This window comes from Atta cephalotes (assembly GCF_000143395.1).
Source record: "Atta cephalotes unplaced genomic scaffold scaffold00043, whole genome shotgun sequence".
Lineage (NCBI taxonomy): Eukaryota > Metazoa > Arthropoda > Insecta > Hymenoptera > Formicidae > Atta > Atta cephalotes.
In genome coordinates, this window is record NW_012130107.1 from 2,205,271 (window position 1) to 2,215,118 (window position 9,848).

A 9,848-nucleotide genomic window follows, 5' to 3' on the forward strand; every position below is an offset into this window, starting at 1 on the left:
TGAATTAAAATAGAATTAAAATGTTAAATGTAATTAAATATATTCTATTTTATATATTTTAATTATATTTAACATTTTAATTCTATTTTAATTCATTATTAATTTAATTATTAAAATAATTAATTAATTAAAATATTTATATTTCCATTGCAAAGTTCCGTTGTCATATCATATTCATTAAATGATACGAATTCATCGATGGCGTAATTAGTTAATAATGCTAATCGTGATCCAATAACGAGTACATAATGCTTCTCATAAAGGAAGCTAACGCTAAAAACTCCAACGCAAATAAGACAGTAAATGAATCGCAAATAGCCACTAACCGTTGCTCGTTAGGACGGCGATATCCATAAATTTTACTTTTAATACCAAAAACAGGTGAAGGTATGACACTAGTGAGAAGCGGCGAGAACGCCGGTGAGTAGAATGTCTTTAGCAGGCAGCAACGATTACTGGGAATAAATGGCGTGTAAAGTAAGTATCGGTAGTCTGTAAGAATCCGTAAAATCGTGAGTATGAATACAGAATACTCGCGAAGTCGCACGACCACGAGGCAATGCAGAGATTGAAGGGAGTCGGGTCAGGCGGAGGCTGCATAGATGTATCATTACCGAGCTAACCCCTCCCGCATCTGATCTTTTAGAATCTAGAGCAGCAGGCCGTTTCACATGTGAAAGGATACTCAAGCGTCGTCATATACGACGTGCAATTATTGTCGGGATTCGCCCGTCGACTCACTTCGTATACGATCGACAATTGTTCTTCAGTGACTGGGCGAAAACATCTTGTAGGACATCGGAATCGGTCACGAAAGGGAGTTTAGAGCAGAAATAGCGCCAACGAATTTAATGGAGCATTCATACAATGTTAACGTAAATCGACGCTCACATTTATGTTCACTGCAATGCGTTTCGAACGAGAATGATAAATTTAGTATTCGATTGAACTAGATTGTTTTTAGAAGATATACAGTTAGAACTGGAAACGTTAGAGATAATATCAATGACGAAAGATGACGGTAATTACAGATTATCTTAATTTCAACATAAACATAAATATGAATGTAAATTTGCATATTCTAAAACCGATAATTATGCACGGTGGCTTTTAAGATTTAACTGCAGCGCTTGCTTGGCATCTCAATGATTATGCTTAACTAATCACATTTACACATACTAGAGATTGATTAAATCATTTAACTGTCTGCTACAACTAAAACTGGGTATCATGAGTCACTTTCGCCTACTTTGATAGAATTATATACGAAGGTATATACATGCATAGATTATATAAAGAGCAAGAAAGTGCTGGGATTAAGTGTCATTTATCCTGGTATCATTCAGTATTAACACTCGATGTTACATGGCAAATGGTATTTATTTGCCACGATATCGCATTTAACTTAAAAAAAAGTAGTTGTATTTGAAACGCATACAAAACGCATATAAATTACTTTTCTCTGCTTGTATCGGCTATGATTACACAATTGATATATATTAATATAGTTCTACCGTAACAATTAATTTGATATGAATTCTATTTATTGTAAGTCCAATTATTCCATAATATGTTTAGATTAATGAAATAAAAAAATAATCTTTGAGATATTTAATTATTTCAAATAAAAAGTTAAGTTTGCAAACTTACACCAATAAAATGTTCGCGAACTTACATCAATAAAACGAGCTACTTTGTATCCTGGACACGCGGCGTCAAAGCGTTAGCCGAATGCCATTTGCTGCTTCGAACGTTCGTGTCGTAAAGCATATTTTTTTATTGCATGTCCATGATTCGTGGGCACGGCCGTCGACGATCCCGCTGGCCGACGAATGCGCGCAGAAATTACTGCTATTAGCGATTGTAACGTTTCGAACGGGCGGCAGTCAAAGGCCGAATGTATCGATCGGCGCCGCGGCGAGGATACCTTTTTTGCAAGATATAAAAATAAATCGTAATTTTTTGAGCCACGTGAGCGACGAAAAAACGTTTCGCGTGCCGGCGACGATAATGACAGGCAATAATCCGTGTAAATGTAACGGCCGCGCGTTTTGTCCCCTAATTATTTCACAAACATGTCCGCAATGAGCGGACACAATGACTACCTGTTGTATTCCAGAGATATATATGTCGGGATATCGCAGGATTTTATGCGAATTTTTTTGCGTTTGCAAAATAGTCTTTTTTTCAAGTTTTAACGAATTATTATACATGTATACATTCATTTATATGAAATTTTATACTCAGAGGTTCCTCTTTATATATTACTTTTTATTTTCCGTACACGGAAAGAATGATTTTCCTGAAGTCACTGTATCTAAAAATTTATAGCTAGATGCAAATTTGAAAATAAATTTATTGTATTGTCAAAATAATTATGTAGACTGCTGTTTATTGGAATGTCAAAATATTTTGCAACATTGTTTATCATACTTGAGTTTTCTAATTGTTTTGATAGTCCAAAAATTATTTTCAGATTTATATCTAAATTTTTAGATATAAATCTTATATATTTTAAAATTGTTCTTTCTGTTTTTTAAAATTGTTCTTATGTTTTTTTCTTGAATAATACAATAACAACATATACTGAATAATAATAATAATCTAAATTTATCCAAATAGTTTAAAATAGACTTTTAATCACGAAAGAGATTTTAGAGAAAGATTTAATATTCTGTCAATTTAAACTTGAGCAAGCTTTGAATTAAATTGCACTTATTGCTTGTAATAGCATTAGGGGCAATGCCATGCCGGAACGAAAAGGGAGAGTGATAGACGGACAGATAGAAAATGCTTTATTATGTTTTATATTTGCGTAAAGCGAGAAATTGCCTTCGATCTTACATCTGTCCAACATGTTTCACGAAAAAAGACACAAAGTAGTATATGCGCGAGAAGCACGTGACCGCGGAAGACGGCCGTTTATTATCAGCGATAATTACTGACGTTCAGATAACTCGTTACACACCAGTGCGTTTTGCAGTCAGGATCCGTTAAATTGAATCAAATTGTAATATATTCCCAAGGCGCGAAAACCGGGCGAAAGGAAGCGAACAAGGAATCGCGCTCGTTCTCGGATGACAGCTCAACATACGGCATGCGTGTGGGAACGCGTCAGAATTAGGTAAATGGAAAAGAAGTTCCAATGCATATCCAGCACGTAGTGCGATAATAGCGACCACGCCGATAAGCGTGTGATTGAAACTTTCCGTTAACAGGCACACGGACAGCTCATATGCCTTATTGTAAAACGCGTATACGCGAGTAAATATGTGCACGTAAGTTCAGCGAGGTCTCTCGCTCAGACCGCACGGGGCTACGAGCTTTGATGTCGACGGAGAACGATTTGACCGGTTTCAAGACACTCGTTAATCAGCCAAGTGCTCCGCCGGTGGTATCTAATTGACGGCTAATTGAAGTGGACTGCTAAATGAGAAACGCGATAAGGAACACAGCGTCGGATTATTACAAAACGCAGAGTTGCAACAGCAAGCGGATACAAATAGCTGGGATTATTAACTATTTTTATGCGTCTCGACCTGACGGTGACGATAAAGAATTCGCGTCTTGGGTGCAATGCGAATTCGTGCTTTTAATGAAAACGGCCGATATTTAACCAGGTGCCATCACTCCGATGATTAATTATTAATTGGAACACTTGCAAATCGTGCATTCATCGCTCGAAGTGAAATTAATGAATTTGTACTCGTTTAACTGTCCTGATCAATTGCCGCATACCTACGGCATAAATTAATAGTAATACATTTCCTGTAAAGATTGACATTAAAAAATACAAAAGAAATGCAAACTATTTTTATCGATTACAGGATCAAAGCGTGCAAGAAATGTTGTTGGTATTTTTTGGAGGCACGTAGAGACAGGTGTACGTAAAAGTGATATCTATTCTTGAGTAGAATGCGCGTGATTCTATTTTAGTGGCTGCTGTAACACTTATACCTGTTTTTATGAGACTTATAATGATTTATTCTATTCTATGCCATATATGATCATTTTATTAATAGATTTACGATTTTAACTTTTTTTAATTTTTATAGAGTCTTATCCTAGAATCCTATCGATATATAAATTTTACATAGGAGGAAATAGGTCATTCTTAATTAATACAATACAAATTTTTTTATATATTTCGAATTTATTAACGATAAAAGATTTATAACTTAAATATAAACTTTTACAAATAGATAATTTAATAATTAACTTATAAAGAAAGTACAAATTCAATCTTGAAATGTTATGGAGTATTGATAGCAATAATAGTTGCTTTCTTTTTTACACAATAGTACACTGATAATAAGTTTAAAAATTATGTGAATATTTTATATTTATTGTTAGATAATCACGTCATAACTTGCTTTCTTTAATGACAAATTATCGCATACATTGGATTATAACTTTACTTTGAATGTGAGTTAACAAGATTCAGTTCTCGAATTTGTGCAGATTGTAGATAAAAACTCAATTAAATTTCACTTATTAGAATGAAAAGGAACATACATTCATGACGTCACAAATGAGAAAGAGGATAGGAGCACAGATTCTTACATAACGCGTAAATATAAGAAAATTAATTAAAGTCTTATATTTCATAGAAAGAAAAGAAATGAAGAAATTTGATTGATTACTTTTCTTATGCGTTACACAAAATTCTTCCACCTTTATCTATATTTCGGAATAAATGAAAAACAACTGTATAACAGAGAAGAGACTCTTGGATAACGTATAACACATAAAGCATAAGAAAATCCAATTAGAGTTTTTTCCTTTATTTCATGAAAAAGAAGGAAATGAAGGATTTTGATGGATTCATTTTCTTGCAAAAGTTTGTCCCCGCTTATCATTTAATAGCGATAGCATTTCGTAGTTAAAAAGACGTGCGATAGTGCAACACACGCAGTGGAAATATGCACCCAGAGAAAAGGTCGCTTCGATTTAAAGAAATTTCGGTTGAATGAATGAAAAAATTTCTTTGATTTAAACATTATTTTTTAAAATCAAAGAAATTTTTCATTCAACCGAAATTTCTTTAAATCGAAACAACCTTTTCTCTGGATGTATAAGTAAATGGATCTTCGATCAACGTTTGTGACTCAAGTTCCTAGCCACAACAAGGGAGTGGCAATTGGGACATCTTGGGAAGACAGGCGTCTGTGATTCAGACACTTTCGTGGTTATCGTCGCATCTGTCGCGCTGACGGATTCTTTCCCGAAGAAGCTGTTCTGTCGCGAGGGAGGAAGCGTGCCGAACATACGTTTCCGTCTATTTTCGTGCGTCATTTCTCGGAGCACTTACTTGAAGCGAGCGAGCGAACTCACGCGCCGCTTGTTAGGAAACGTGTGCGTTTTAAGATAGGACCGTATATACATGATGCGACCGACCGTGCTGCATCTGCAGACTCCATTCTCGTTTCACTATGGAACGAGCCGGACGGCCCGAAAGAGACTATTTCGCGTTGTCGTTATAACAGCGACTTATGTACTTTCTAAATCTATTGTCCCGTTTTATGGATCTCCGTTAAGCGCTTCTTGTCCAAGTGATAAACAGTCCGCCATGAGACGTATCGCGGTGATATATTGTTTGTTATATGTCTTTCCTACCAGACGAGCATTCATCTAGAGATTCGTATTTTTTTCACATCTCCCGTTGAATTTGATTTTGAGCTCCCAGAGAGAATGTACTGTGTTTTTCATGTTATTCGGTTAGTAGAAGGGACCTGTCATTTTCTCTATCTTGATTATGGCAATTTATTTATCACGCAAAACAACGTTAAAATACAAAGGACTATGTAAACAACACGTACGTGGAGAAATTTTGTTTCCGATAGAGTGATTTATGCCGTCTCAGGATGAATCATGCTCGTCGGCAAAAGAGCCGGATAAGTATATAACCGTCGATGTTGGAGATTATCGAGAACCATGCTTGATACGAGCTTGAAAGTGGGAGTGTGTGGGTGCGACGGTCAGGCGATGGAGGAGGATCGACTCCATCTTTTTCCTCCGAAAGCCTCTCGTTCTCCTCGCCACGCGACTCGGAAAAAAGTCAAGCTACACGTGAAAGCCGCTTGTATAGTCCCGTGAGGACTCACCTTACAGTCGTTTTATAGCGATCACACGTTGGTTTTGAGCGCGTCGTTAATTATGCATTATAATTTTCAATATACTAACTTTTCGTTAATTCTAAGACTCTATCGTCTGTAAATTTGATGTAAATGAGCGAAATCATTACGCGCTAAGCTGTATCTGCAGTGATTATAAGGAAGTCCAATCTGCTAAAAGCCAAGGACAGAAGGAAGTTTTTCAAAATTCAATTCATTCTCTCGTATCAGTTTAGACCTCCTAGTATATTATAACAGAGAGCATGATAAGTAATTTCAACCTTTTATGTTACTTTTTACATATTTCATTGATAAAACTTGATTTACAATGGGCTATTTGCTCTGTTTTTTGCTTTCTACCCCTTGCTCTTTTTTCTCTTTGCAACCGTTTTATCGAATTGTGATTTTTGTTTCTTTTGATGTTCGTCTTTTGATTTTATATTTTAGGTGATAGAAACCGGAGAAACAGGAAATGCGAAAGTAGTAAACGCAAGAAACAGGAGAAAGAAGCATTGTAGATCAAGCTCAAGTGTTATGAGAAAATATTAGATTACATAAAAATTGATTTTGATTGTGTGCTTATTCTTTCTTTTCTTAAATTAATAATTACATTATTTGCCGGTTTTTATTGATATAATTTTCTTTATTCTTGATTTAAATTATTTGTATTCATAAAGTTTATCCTTTATCATCAAAAGTGTAAAATAAAAAATGCATAAAAATCTTCATATTAATTAAGAATAGCCTATTTTCTCGATAAAATGTATCGCAATAATATATTACTTCATATCAATAAAATTCTAAAGTTAATAAAAAATAAACTGCGGACATTCATGCTTTAACATTTCTTCCACGAATATTCCATGCGTTTTCAGGTAGATTAAAAATGTCGTGCATGGTTTATGCCGATTGTTAAGAAACGACCGGTTAGTCGGAAACACGTAATATCTCAAGGCGATTAGTTAGATAAACCACGTTTCTAGAACTGTCATCGTTTGGATATTATATCCAAGTTCGAATCAAGAAAATTGTGCGACAACACACGACGTTCCAACGAAACTTGAAGCGTTATCGCGGTAACATCGTAAATTAACCGGGAAGAGAATAGAATCTAGTCGGATTTACCGGGAATAATAACGGGACTTCCTTATCGTTGGCGATTTACGATTGGCGTCACATATATTCTATGAGAAATAAGTTGACACGCGATGTTTAAACGGCCATTACACCGCCAGTCATAAAATATTTATCGCAAAGTTGTATAATTTCATCCGCGATCAATTAACTAAAAAAATGGAGAAATAGCAATTTAAACGTATTCTTTACAATCATATATTATATATGTAATTAATAGATAAATTTATAGCTAATAAAAAATACCCAATAAAGAATACCTAATAAAGATACTCAATAAAGAAAATAAGTCAATGAATAAATTCATAATTCTTTCCAAATCTTCAGGTAGATTCACTGAGCCTAAAAGAAACAGCGGTGAGATAAAGAGGTCACGACGGGAAGACGCTCTCCTAAAGGTCTCAGTCAGAGGAAGGACCTGCTGGCACATGTTTCGACTTAAGTCCCCTTGAGCGGCACCTGGCGAGGAGTCCTTGAATCTCTGGGGGCCGCGCCTTCCGGGTGTGATGCGGGGCCCACACGTGTACGCACCCACACGCGGCGCGTGTACGCATACGTCGGCGCTCGTGTCATCTCCCCCGCAGTTAAAGTCTCCACACCAGTGGCGTAGCCAGTATGTAAATCAGTTCGTTTGCCACGTAGACGGACGAAGAGAAGTGGAGATCCCGTCGGAGACTCGCCGTCTTCGATTTCGAACGACGACGTTGTCGAAGAATACGACCGTGCCCAAGACGTCTAAGGATCCCAATGACGACGAGGCGTAGAATAGTGAAGAAAGATGAGCAAGTCCAGCTGGTCGTTCCCTTCTTGCTATCGGGCTCGTAATATTTCCACAAGGACGTTAATGCTGCATTACGCGACTATCGTTTAATTTTGCAGCATTTAATGTCCTCTTGTCGGGATAGTGGAGATAAGCAATGTCCGATAAGAACAAGAATACACGCGCAATCGGCACACCAATATCGAGATTATGGTTTTTCTAAAAAAAAACCCAGTTGAAGTAATCTTAAGATCAAAATTTTTTTTATAAAATCGAGTGACGCCACTGTCATACACCCTGCGGCACGCGCTATTATAGAGAACCACCCTCTCTCCAGCATTTAAACGATATATATGGCTTTTCCCGTGTCTTCAGCATCCGCTTGCCGGTAGGACACGTGTCCCGCCAGACACGATAGTCCTAATGCGTCTCCAGAACGCGAGGGAGAGCACGATTTATTAGGAACCAAGGAAGATCCGATCCGGTTCTCCCATCGGAGTTAGAAAAGCGCCCGGAAATTCAGCGAGGGTGAAATGAAGTAGTAGCGAACAGCATTCAAAAGCTTGACGAGTCTATTCTGCATAGCACAGATCCAGTAATATTGCAGCAACGTTCACCAATGTTGCAGTAACATTTAAACATTACAACAATATTACAAGCTTCTATGTAGTATGGGATCCTTGCTAAATTATATAAATTATATTAAAAAATCTAGCGATTTTTTTTTTACTTTATTGAAGTAGAATAAAAGCAAATTAATCCATCTGTGCACTTTGAAATATTTTAGAAAAAATAGAACAAATAATAGAAATAATTAAAGGGGCATTAAGAATCGGTAAATTATTAAAATATTGATTTATATTATTTTGCACACTATTTTCTGCGCTGACTCTTTAATATAGAGACTCTTTAATTATAGAGAATCTCCATAATTAAAGTCTCTATTATTTCTTTGAGGAATCCTTGTTTAATTTTTTATTGAAATGTTTTGTTTTGTCTTTTCGACACATTCCCAGAAGCATCGTAAAATAAAATTCACTACATTTACATCAAACGATGTTCACGACGCAAGTGCGTCACGAAAAACGGCAGGCACCAAGGGGCACGACAAGGACAACGTTTCTCTCAGAGCAAAATAATAATGTCAAGCGGTCGGTCTGTCTCCCCGTGTTTCTTTTACTCTCTTTTTGCTTTCACGACTGCCGCCGCGACGGAGAGACACGCAATCTCGTACCGAGCACAAATGAGCGCAATGTTCCGTCTGGTCGAATCTCCGGCGCATGTCGCAGGCCCACGCCCAGAATACTCGATCCCCTACATCACCCCGGGGCCACCGGACGATATTGTTGCCCCGAAATCTCCCGTCGTGGCCATTCGAGCGGGAAGAACAGTGGATTCCACGATTCGTTGTTGCGAACACAACATAAACCCTGCTGAAGTATACAGAGACGAACATCGTATCCCGAATTCGTGCACACTGCATTTATCCCGATTATTTCTTTTTCTTTCTTCAACTTCTCTTTTTCTTCTCTTTGGGATAATAAATTAGATAGGTAATCATTGCGTATTTCGCGATATAAGCATATTTTTTTATACAATTCAATGTAGTGTGATTTTCTAATAACTATCTATACGTAATTCATACAGCACAGATCATTTCAGTAATATTACAGCAACATTATAATGTTTCAACAATTTTATAATAACATTGGATGTTACAACAATGTTGCTGCAAGCAACTTCTGTATTGTATGGTTAAAATAGATGGTGCAATTTCGTGTACATGATACAATTCAAATTCAACTTTTGGAGTTTAAGTTTAATTCTTTCCACTTCAGTAC